At 38.7% G+C, this 10,230-nt stretch overlaps 1 protein-coding gene across 3 annotated transcripts in view; it reads left to right on the top strand.

The window, feature by feature from the left end:
• Positions 1-2,227: 2,227 nt before the first annotated feature.
• Positions 2,228-10,230, top strand: part of SLCO1A2 (solute carrier organic anion transporter family member 1A2) — a 117,859-nt gene continuing 109,856 nt past the window's right edge. Inside the window, exon 1 of one of the 3 annotated variants that reach the window (XM_014832388.3) lies at positions 2,228-2,476. The gene's annotated coding sequence lies outside the window, so the exon portion shown is untranslated. Of the gene's footprint in view, positions 2,477-4,569; positions 4,805-10,230 lie in introns of those variants that run through there. The other 2 variants (XM_044775212.2, XM_070494220.1) reach the window with 2 other exon arrangements.

The raw sequence follows: 10,230 nt of genomic DNA, 5'->3' as shown, positions 1-10,230 counted from the left end.
AGTGCTTTCCCTGTTCCCATCCTGCAGCAGCTTCCCATTTTCGGTAGAATACAGTCCTAACTCCTTGCTGCGCATCAGCGCTGTCTGTGCTCTGGCCTCTGCTCAGCGCCCCAGCTTCCTCTTGTCCACTTTTCTCCTCAGTGAGTATAGCTCATGCTGCTTCAACCCCACCAGCCTTCTTGCAAATCTTCAGATACACCAGGCTTGTTTTCTTCCGCCCCAGAGCTTTTGGACTCTCCCACGAGCCTGGAGGCATCTATGTTTAGATCTTCACACAGTTGCTCCTTCTTACACCCTGATTTTCAGGTCAAGCATTATCTCTTCATGGACCTTCTCAGACAAACTCCCAAAACTTAGACCCTTGGACACTCTCAATCCCATCACTCTAATTCTCTTCACGACACTTATGCCTTCCAAAACTTATCATGCTAAATTGTTTCATAAAACCTTTAGATGAACCTGCCAGAAGATGGAGAAGCAGGGACGGGAGGTGGGTGGGGGTGGGGGCAGGGTGGTGGTCCTGGCATGGGGGAGGGGTGTTTTTGGACACTGGTTATATGATTATGTTTTCTTTTGAGAAAAGATAGGATATACAAACTATCATATTTTTTCAGGAGTATGGTTCTGTTAGTCATTGAACACTCTAAGAGTTTATGCATATTGCAACAAAAGAAAGAAAAAGAACACGCAATTCTTTTGCTATTTTAATGCTTTTTTCTCTTGTTTGCTAACTTAATGTCAACTACCGCGAGGCAGCGTAGCGCACTGTTCGAAGCCGAGCGGGTGGGGCGTAAATCCCTCCCCTCCTGTGTACTCACCGTAGGATCTCAGGATCTCGGGCCGTTAAAGCCTGCCTGTGCCCCAGTGTCCTGATGAATTCATTGAGAGAGTTAAAAGAGTTAACACGTTACTGATCTCAGAATGGCCTGTAGCACGTAATGAATATTCAATAAATAACTGTCATTACTACCAGAGAATAGAAAACAACCCTGCCTCTTGGGGCTTCTTAGGAGAAATGAAAGGTTAGAATGTCCACTGGACGAGGTGACAGAAGGGATGAGAGCCTCTCCCATCCCCTCCCTCACTTTTGAGACAACTCCCAGATTTTGTCCACAGGGCTGCAGGACGAGCAGACAATTTTGTGTCCGTCCTTCTTCAAACAACTGAAATGGTTGAAAACAATGAAAGAAATCTCACTCACAGAGGCTGAGAAGCAGTACAAGTAATACCTCAGAATGACTAAATGTTATCTCGGGAGAAAAAAATGTTCTAATTGATTTGGTTGTTAAGTAGTCACACATATAGACACGTACACACACAACCCCTTACAGCTTTCTAAATGTATTTATTAAATGGGCGGAGTGAAGGGAAAGATTTCCTTGCCATCTTATTATGTTGACTTATTTATTTTCTTCTTTCCTTCAATCAGAACAAACAAAATCTGTGAAGTAGAGATGTTGACTGCTTTGCTTACTATTATATCCTTAGCACCTACGATAGTATTTGGCATAGACTAGGCACTCAAGTATTTGTTGAATGAAAGGACAATAATCTCAGCAATTCTTTGAGGCAGGTGCTGTAATTATCCCATGGCATAAATTAAAACATAGAGGTTAGTGAACTCGCACAAGATCACAGCTCATCAGTGCGGTGGTTGGGTTCAGCTGGTCGTGTTTCTCCCTTCCATATATCAATCCAACCATCCTTTCCACTCCATCCCAAATTCCACCCGGATACGACCACCTCAGCACCTGACATGGCCCCTAATCTTTCACTCATCCAGTCCAGCTATCACGTTACCGATAGAATAACTGGTACACTGGTTTTCTCACACCAGTCTGCTGTTCAGAAATGTTGGGGGCACCCTCTAGAATAAAACTTCCTGTCTACAGCAACTCGGTGCTTCCAGTTTATTCCTGTTTTGGTATCATCTTTTCTTAGGTTATCAGGATATGCAGCTACACAGAAAATTGAACTCAACTCAGTATATAACCATCTTAATTCACTAAAGAAATAAGTCAGTAAGTAACTCTTTAATTTGCAAAAGATTTGTTAACACAGAAAAGAAAAAACTGAGAAAACTGAAGCTCAGCAAGTTAAGTTACATCAACTCATTAACTGAGTGTTTCTGTAATCTTTTAACACAATATTATAACTGGAGCCATAGCCATGTAAAGGTTAATTGTTTACAAAAAAAAAAAAACTCAGGAAAAACGAGACTCTGATTGCAAGTGACTAATCTTTTCTATAACCTGTTTTATGTAACCTTCGGAGCCAAAGAAACTTTATCAAAGGATTAAAACTTATGCAAACAAAGATCCCTTTATTTACAGCTCTGAGTCTCTGGAGAGCAAGAAGCTCCAGCTCACGTGTGCAGAGCTTTTCTCATATCGGTTTCTCAGTATGTAATTTTTAAAAATCTGATGATCTTACAGTATAGAAGCAGCAGTGAATGGAGATGGCGGTGAAGGCTGAGGTAAAAGGAGTTCATTTACGCGGGTTGTTGTCGGTTGCAATTCAGTCACGTTTGCTTGGAAAAAATATAAGTCCATGTTAATACTCAGAAATATAACACTCTTTGGGTTTTCTGATTACTTTGTCTGTGATTTCCTGATGGTGACAACAATTCTATTTAATGCAGGATTGTGGAATAGTACTAATATTGCTTGATCACATACAAACATATGGGTATGTATTTTGATTTTTTTCAAATAGGTAGTTACAAGTGGCTTGGAGTATTTGAATCGGGTCTAAGTGATTCCAGATAATGTTGTTTTCCTCCTGCTTTGTCCCTGGCTTAAAAGGCCCCTCTTTGTTTATGTAGTTCCTCCAAGTCCATCCTTCAGGTCCTGCTCGGTCCCTGTGCTCTTCATGTCTCCCTGTCCCTCCCCTGAGCATTAGTTGCCTCTACTATACAGACACACACACTTCACACACCCACACACAGTGCACTGGAGTTTTCTTTCAAAATTCAAAGATGAGAAAGTTGTTTTTTTTAAAAGCCAGTAACATAAAAGTGTAAAAAGAATGGGTCAATTTGGTGCATATCATTTTACATTTCTTTCCATGCTTATGTAAAAAATATATATATAACGTATATAATTACATATATTTATATAGTATGCTCACCCCTACTTTTATTCACATGAATAGGATCGTCTTTATATGCTTATGTGACTTGACCTGTTGCTGTATTCATTTAACCGTGTACTCTGGACATTCCTCTACGTCAGCAGGTATATCTAAGTCATTCTTGGCCTATATATCCTTAGGAAGGAATATGTCCATTTCTATAGAATAGATTTCCAAAAGAGAAATTACAGAAACAATGTGTACTGCAATTCACAACCCCACCATTTCTCTACTCCATTCCATTGGATGTTATAAATCTTTAAAAATTTTGTTAATTTAGGGCCTGACCTGGTGGTGCAGAGGTTAAGTTGGCACGTTCCGCTTCAGTGGCCCGGGGTTTGACGGTTCGCATCCTGGGTGCAGACACGGTACTGATTGGCAAGCCATGCTGTGGTAGGCGTCCCACAGATAAAGTAGAGGAAGATGGGCATGGATGTTAGCTCAGGGCCAGTCTTCGTCAGCAAAAAGAGGAGGATGGGCAGCAGATGTTAGCTCAGGGCTAATCTTCCTCAGAAAAAAATAAAGTTTGTTAATTTATTATATGAAAAAAATAAGGATATTGTGTTGTTTTGAATTGCATTTCCTTGGCTTACTAGTGAGATTTATCATCTTTTATAAAAAGCTTTTCATAAATTTTTTTGTCCATTTGCATTTCCTCTTTTATGAATTCTGGTTCATACCCACGTTTCTTTATTTTCTTATCAATTTGAAGAGTTTTTTTTTCCATTAGAGATATAAACCCCTGCCTCACATATATTTCAAATATTATCTCCATCTCTCTTTTTTGTCAGCTTATACGTGGTATTTTTTGCCTTTGTCGAATTTGTGTTATTTTGAAGTCGACTCTGTAAATTTTTCCATTATCATTTATGGTTTTTTATCTTTTTGAGGAAATTTTTTTCTGACCGTGACATTTTCCTAGTTTTTTTCAAATGTGCTTATTTTTTCACATTAAAAATTTTAATTTATTGCTCTTTCTATTTTTGAACATAATATTAGGCAGGGCTACCCCTCTTTTCTTTCCAGCTGGAGGTCTAATGATGATATCAATGTCATTTATTAAACAAGCTGTATTTTTCATGATGAATTATTACTGAAGAATGTATCATTTATTACACTTTCAGTTTTAATGGATTGAGTAATGGACTTTGTTTTGTACCAGTGAATTGTTTGCCTCTGTTTTGCTCAAAACTTGCTGTTTTACTCAGATTAGCATTACAGAAGGTTTCGTATCTCCTATGGCGGGTGCCTACCATCTGTTTCAATTTCAGGGCAGGTGGGGTATTCTTTCTCCTGACCTCAAGCTTGGAGAGCATGACTTTAAGAAGTTTGCTGAGAGGGTTTTATATTTTTTTCTCTGAAGTTTGGCGGACACAGTGAAGGGGTGTCCGACTCATGCTTAAGACGTTTAAAAGGCAAAAGGATGTGGGTGGATCTGCCTGTCAGGAGGTGGAAGGAAGAGAGGGCTACACTTAAAAAGGAGCAGCGTCCCAGTCAATGGTGGGTCAACTGGAGCTAGTTTAGGGCTTAGATCTGGATTGGTAGGATTATATGGAGCAGTGATGAGACCTCAGCAGAAAGAGGCTAAAAGTGTATGCTGCGCGTCTAAATATGAAGGAGAAACTGTGCGTGATTAGTCAGAGGAGCGTTTACCCTGCCGCGGACACTGCAGGTGAGATGAGAGATCATGAATGAAGGGTGGGAGCTCCAAAGAACCATGAACGTGGCCAGAGAGAGGGTCAGTTTTAAATATTTGTCCTGGCCAAAGAAGCCAAGGATGATATTTCCTGCGTGATTGTAAGTTTCAACTCAGGAGACAGAAGCAGCCTGTTCAACAGTCAGGGAAGAGAAGGGTGCGTGGAGGTGGAGAGAGGCTGGGGGAAGCTGGCATAGATAATAGAGAAACAACCTGGCCCCTTTTTCCCATAGGATTTGGATATGTTGTTGTGGGAGGAAAGAAGTTTTAATTTAATTGGTTCCAAGTGAACTAGATATATTAGTACAGAACTGAGCCTTTTTGTGGGACTAAACGTGACCAGAAGACTTTCAATTTTTTTTCTTTTCGAAGTCAACAGAAAGTAGCGTGACCTGAGATTCCATTTAGTGTCAGGAAAAGAACTGGCCCCAGAAAATGAATTTGATAGGCAGTGGAGGGAGAAGAATAAGGCTATTTTCTAACATTTTCTGACTGCATAAATCCTGTTTGTTCAAGGTGCTTGCACTTGCGATCCGTTTCTGATGTAAATATTGCTTGAGAGCCCTCGGGTGGATTATTTCAACTGTAAGCTCTTTTTTCGATAACATATCCCTTTCAATAAACATTAGCCTTCTCCTCAAAAAGACCCAGGATTATAATTTTGCCCTCCTTCAACTGTCCTTTCACTTTGGTGTACTGTTTGTCGCTATTTTTCCACTTAAATATTTTCTACACATACATAATATTTTGCCATTTAACCTGGAGATATCTTTATGAATCACGGGACTAGACAGCTTTAGAGGGATGTCATCAATTCCATAGGATGGGCACTGGTAAGGATAGTAAAAGCATGTGAGTCAAATTTGGGCCACTCAATAAAGGGAGATTTTTAAAGTAGAACTTATCATTTATAATAATGATGACAATAATTTCAGACATTTATGTAGCATTTTAAGCCTTCAAAATAGCCATTTATTTCTTTTAAAACAGGAAATAAATAGCATTACATGTCCCATATTTGAAATGAGGACAGAAAGTAGAAAATGTCTTGGGAGTCACTCAATACAGCTACTTAGAAGCAGAATGAGGACAAGATGAAGCTCAAGCTTGATAACTTTTCAGATATTTTGTTTAAAAATAGAGGCAACAGTAGCTATCAATTATTGAAATTTACAATATGTGTAACGTATTGTGACAGGCCCCTTACATCACTTAGCTCATTTTTTGTTATATGCCATATGGATGTCTAATCTTTTATCTTTTATCTTTTATCTCCTAATCTTAGGATCCAGCAAGAGAAGATTTAAATAGCTCCTATTTGAGTCAGTTCTAGGAAGCCTAACAAGATCTACCTAGACAGTCCCTTGGCAGTCCCCAAATCATCAGAGATATTTAAGTTATTTGGGTTTAAAGGTTAGAATTAATTCAGATGTGGCAGCAGCAGCTTGGGTGTTCCAAAATGTCATCCAAAAGTGTGACGTAAAATGTTGACAGTGCAGGAAAAGAATGGGAGAATGTTGACCGGGTTGTATGTTGGCTTGGTTCACCAACATTTTTGTCTTACAAATTAGAATTTTGTTTTTGACAAAAACAATCTATAATTTCATCTACCTTTATGAGAATATAATATGGTAATCCAGTGAAACAGTATAAATTTTATTTGCATTCTAAAATGTAAAAACAGCACAGGAAGTAGGACTATGAAAAGCCCACAGGAGCACCTCATTTTGCAGAAGTCCTGGTTTCTTTTCCTATCCATTTTCTTTCTTTTATCTCTTTTCTGTGTGGATGTGATGTTTTCTTTATTTCCTAATGTCATTTGTGGTTTATGCATTCCTATTTTTTGTGCTGTAAATCTTTGTGTTAAAACCCATTGTAAATGGGGCTATTTGGTAGGACTACATAATATCTAAATTCAGTATGAACTTTTTTTTTTCGTTGGTGCTGTCGAGTCGATTCTGACTCCTGGCCACCCTGTATAGAACAGGGCAGAGCCCTGCCTGGTCTTTTTATGCCACCCTCTCACCCTCTGGCGCTATACCAGACAATGCTCCCCTGCTGTTCATAGGGTTTTCATGGCCAATTCTTTCGGAAATGAGTGGCCAGTCCTTCTTCCTAGTCTGTCTTAGTCTGGAAGCTCCCTTGAAGACTGCCCACGATGGATGACCCTGATGGTGTTTGAAATACCAGTGGCATAGCTTTCAGCGTCACAGCAACACGCAGCTGCCACAGTATGACAACTGACAAATGGATGATGTGGTTCCATGATTGGAAATTGAACCCAAATAGTGGTGATGAGAGTGCTGAATCTTAACTACTAGACTCCCAGGGCCTGCCCAGTATGAGAGTAAAATGTCAGAAATAATACACTCGAGTAGTGAACATATCTTTGATTTTGCTGTACTATCTTTTGTCATATTTACATGGGAGAACAAATTGTTTATATACATAAAGAAGAGGGCAGAGCATTGACTGTATTCCAAGTTTCTGTTTTTCACTTGGGACATTGATCATTTGCTAACCTCTTAAACAAATACTGTGAGTAAGTCTCACCTGTATTTGGAAATTATGGTCACACTTGTGGGTATTTCTAAAGGCTCAATTAAGTTTTAGACGTATATTCCTAGAAAAGACTAGAAAGGAAAGTATGTGGGTGGCAATAGTACCCAAGCTTTTCTGAGGCAAAGTTCTGGATAAAAACATATAGTAAAATGTGACTGTAATGCTTATAACTATTTTTGAAGATGTGTATACATTATATCCTGATCCCGTCCTGTATGATAGTTGGAAAAATAATTTACTTCAGATTACTGGTCACAGTGACCAAACTCATTTTTGGTGGTGAAGCAATGCATTATCCATTTTAGATCATTTGGCTTCTCAACTTGAATATACCAAAAGGGCAACATGTTCTAGAGTGTGAGATTTAAAAGGTCTTAAAAAGCCTCAGCACATTACGTCTTGAAGCAGCCGCATCTAAGCATTCATTAGATTGTTGTATTATGGTATTTTCAAAAATGAAGTACAAAAGGGTCTTTTCTACATTCAAATATACCCTGGAAGACTAATTCTACACTTGCAGCATTTTGCCAATTGCAGCTTTTAGAATCTTCTAAACATCTTGACCCGGGTTTACTTTTTTCTGATTTCTTACTCGCAAGTCTTAGCATCAAGGTGGGGCCAAATGTGAAAGTAGTGAAGCTGTGTAATTTTTTTAACACCTCATCTGTTGGTTCATGCCGTCTCCTAGAATTTAGTTAGTAATAGTCACAGCTAAAATTTGCTAAATCTAGTATAGCCAGGTATAATTTTATACTAAGTGCTTTTTATGCATTATCTCTATCTTCACATGTCTGCAAAGCAGATATTTTTTTCATATGTAAATGAGGGAATTGAGGCTAAAAGACGTTAAGAAACGTATGCAAAGCTTTGAAAAAGAGCCAGGGTCCGGACTTCAAAACCTTGTCCTTCCTACTATACCAGTGGCCTTACTGTAGTAGTATTCAATGTCCGTTGATTTTTTTGCTCTTCAGCATCTTAAAAGGCAATCCTTTAAATGCTCAATTTTGCTTTAATATTATGAAAGAGACATATATCCTGATATAGACAGATACTAATTATAAACCTAAATTCAAATAAAGCTCCGGAAACTGAGTTTAAATTTCCTGGAACTCAAAGGGTTTGCTTCTATTTTGTAGCCTGTTTAATTTTCCGGGGGTGTTTCTGCAGGAGTGGTTCTGGAAAAAGGGGCTTCCTGAGCACTCTGAAGGATCCAATACTGTCTGAGGAAGCCTGCCGAAGCTTCAGAGAAACAGGTGGTTTCCGTTGTTTTGCTCTTTTCTCTGTTTTGTCCTGTCAGCCTTCTCTACCTCCTCGGCCAGGCTAACATTCAGGATCTTTATAACCAGAGTAGAATTGGTGCTTTAAATCCTGGTCATGCCTGGCTGTGTGTGGGAAAATGGTTGCAAATGTTTGGAGGCCCCAAAGCCCGACCAGAGAAATTGTAAGGTGACCAGGACTCTTACACTTTTCCTGCTGCTTCTTCTCCTTTTTCTTTTCCTTACAGCTCACGCTCCCCCTTGCCTCACCATGTTTCTTGTCTCCAGGCACCTATCCCATTCTTCAAGGGCTTTGTTCTTAGCTAACTGGTAACTAATTTTAGCTAGGGTATTAGTTGATAATGATAAGGATTTCCCCGTCAAGAGGGATTCATCTTTTAATCAGGGACTCAAACTAAAAAGCCCTTAAAATGCAAAAGAATGAATTTCAAGTTATGAAAAGTTATGGGGGCTTATTCTGGTCAGGGGTGCTGCTCGAGACTTGTTGCTTATTCAGATAATTCATATTTCTGAAAGTGGAGGTGTGTATTCAATAAAAGGAAGTGAATTATCACAAACCAGAGTACGGTTCTCTCACAGTTATAGCTGTGGGTAGGACTACAGCCTCCTAGCCTTCACGGAAGCTCATCCTAATTATTTCAACATTTCAATTACACAGGCCCCATATTCACGTGTTTAGAAGATAATCAAAGCACTTTGCCTATGAAGATGACGAAGAGATTTTTTTATTTGTCTACAATTGTTTGATAAAATTAGTTTTCCTTTTTATTATGCTTGTCTATGATTTCAACTTTAAAAATAATTTATTAGTATGTAGTTTGCTTATAGAGGGTAACATTTCCAGCTACTTAAATTCTATCATTTTAGAATTTTGGAGTTTGCTTTCACTCTTCTAAACTCCTTATAACCCAGGTAAACTCTACCAGATGTGCTGTTTCTATATTTCCTGCTCTTTCCTTTTTAGGATTTGTGTACCACTTTTTGCTGATCACAACCATTGTTCTAAATAACAAACAGACTGTTCCCACAGGGAAGAGGGTGGATTTCCAAAACCTGCATCTTGTATGGTTCTGTCAAATTTTTGTAATACTAGATGCGGTTGTGCAAGAAAAGTGCTTTTGTGCTACTGGTTATTGGAGCAGGAATGTTTATCTAATGATACAAATCCTATTTAGGATTTGGGTAGATTATTGTCATTATTCTGTTTCCTTCTTTGTTTCTTTGGACCTTTTCCCATATTGTTGTGTACCCACTTTTGTTATCTACCTTTATCTTTATTTCCCTCTCTCTGTCTCTCTTTTTAAATCCTCCTGGTTTGCTGTTACAACAGAAGGACACACTGTAAGACCATATCATTCTTTTGTTTGTGAACAGTTACTATGGTCATATACCTGCTGATTGATCATCAAAGATGTGCTGGGTACTTTGCATATTTTATTTGTAGTCTTTCATAAAACCCTACAATTTTTATCCCTGTTTTACAAAGGGAGTGTAAGATGCTACACTCCATCAGCTTCATCACACTGTATTATATCATAACTTTATATTAAAGTTCACTCATCC

Source organism: Equus asinus, chromosome 22, assembly GCF_041296235.1.
Source record: "Equus asinus isolate D_3611 breed Donkey chromosome 22, EquAss-T2T_v2, whole genome shotgun sequence".
NCBI lineage: Eukaryota > Metazoa > Chordata > Mammalia > Perissodactyla > Equidae > Equus > Equus asinus.
The sequence above is the reverse complement of the archived record's forward strand: the minus strand, read 5'-3'. Positions and strand labels throughout refer to the sequence as shown.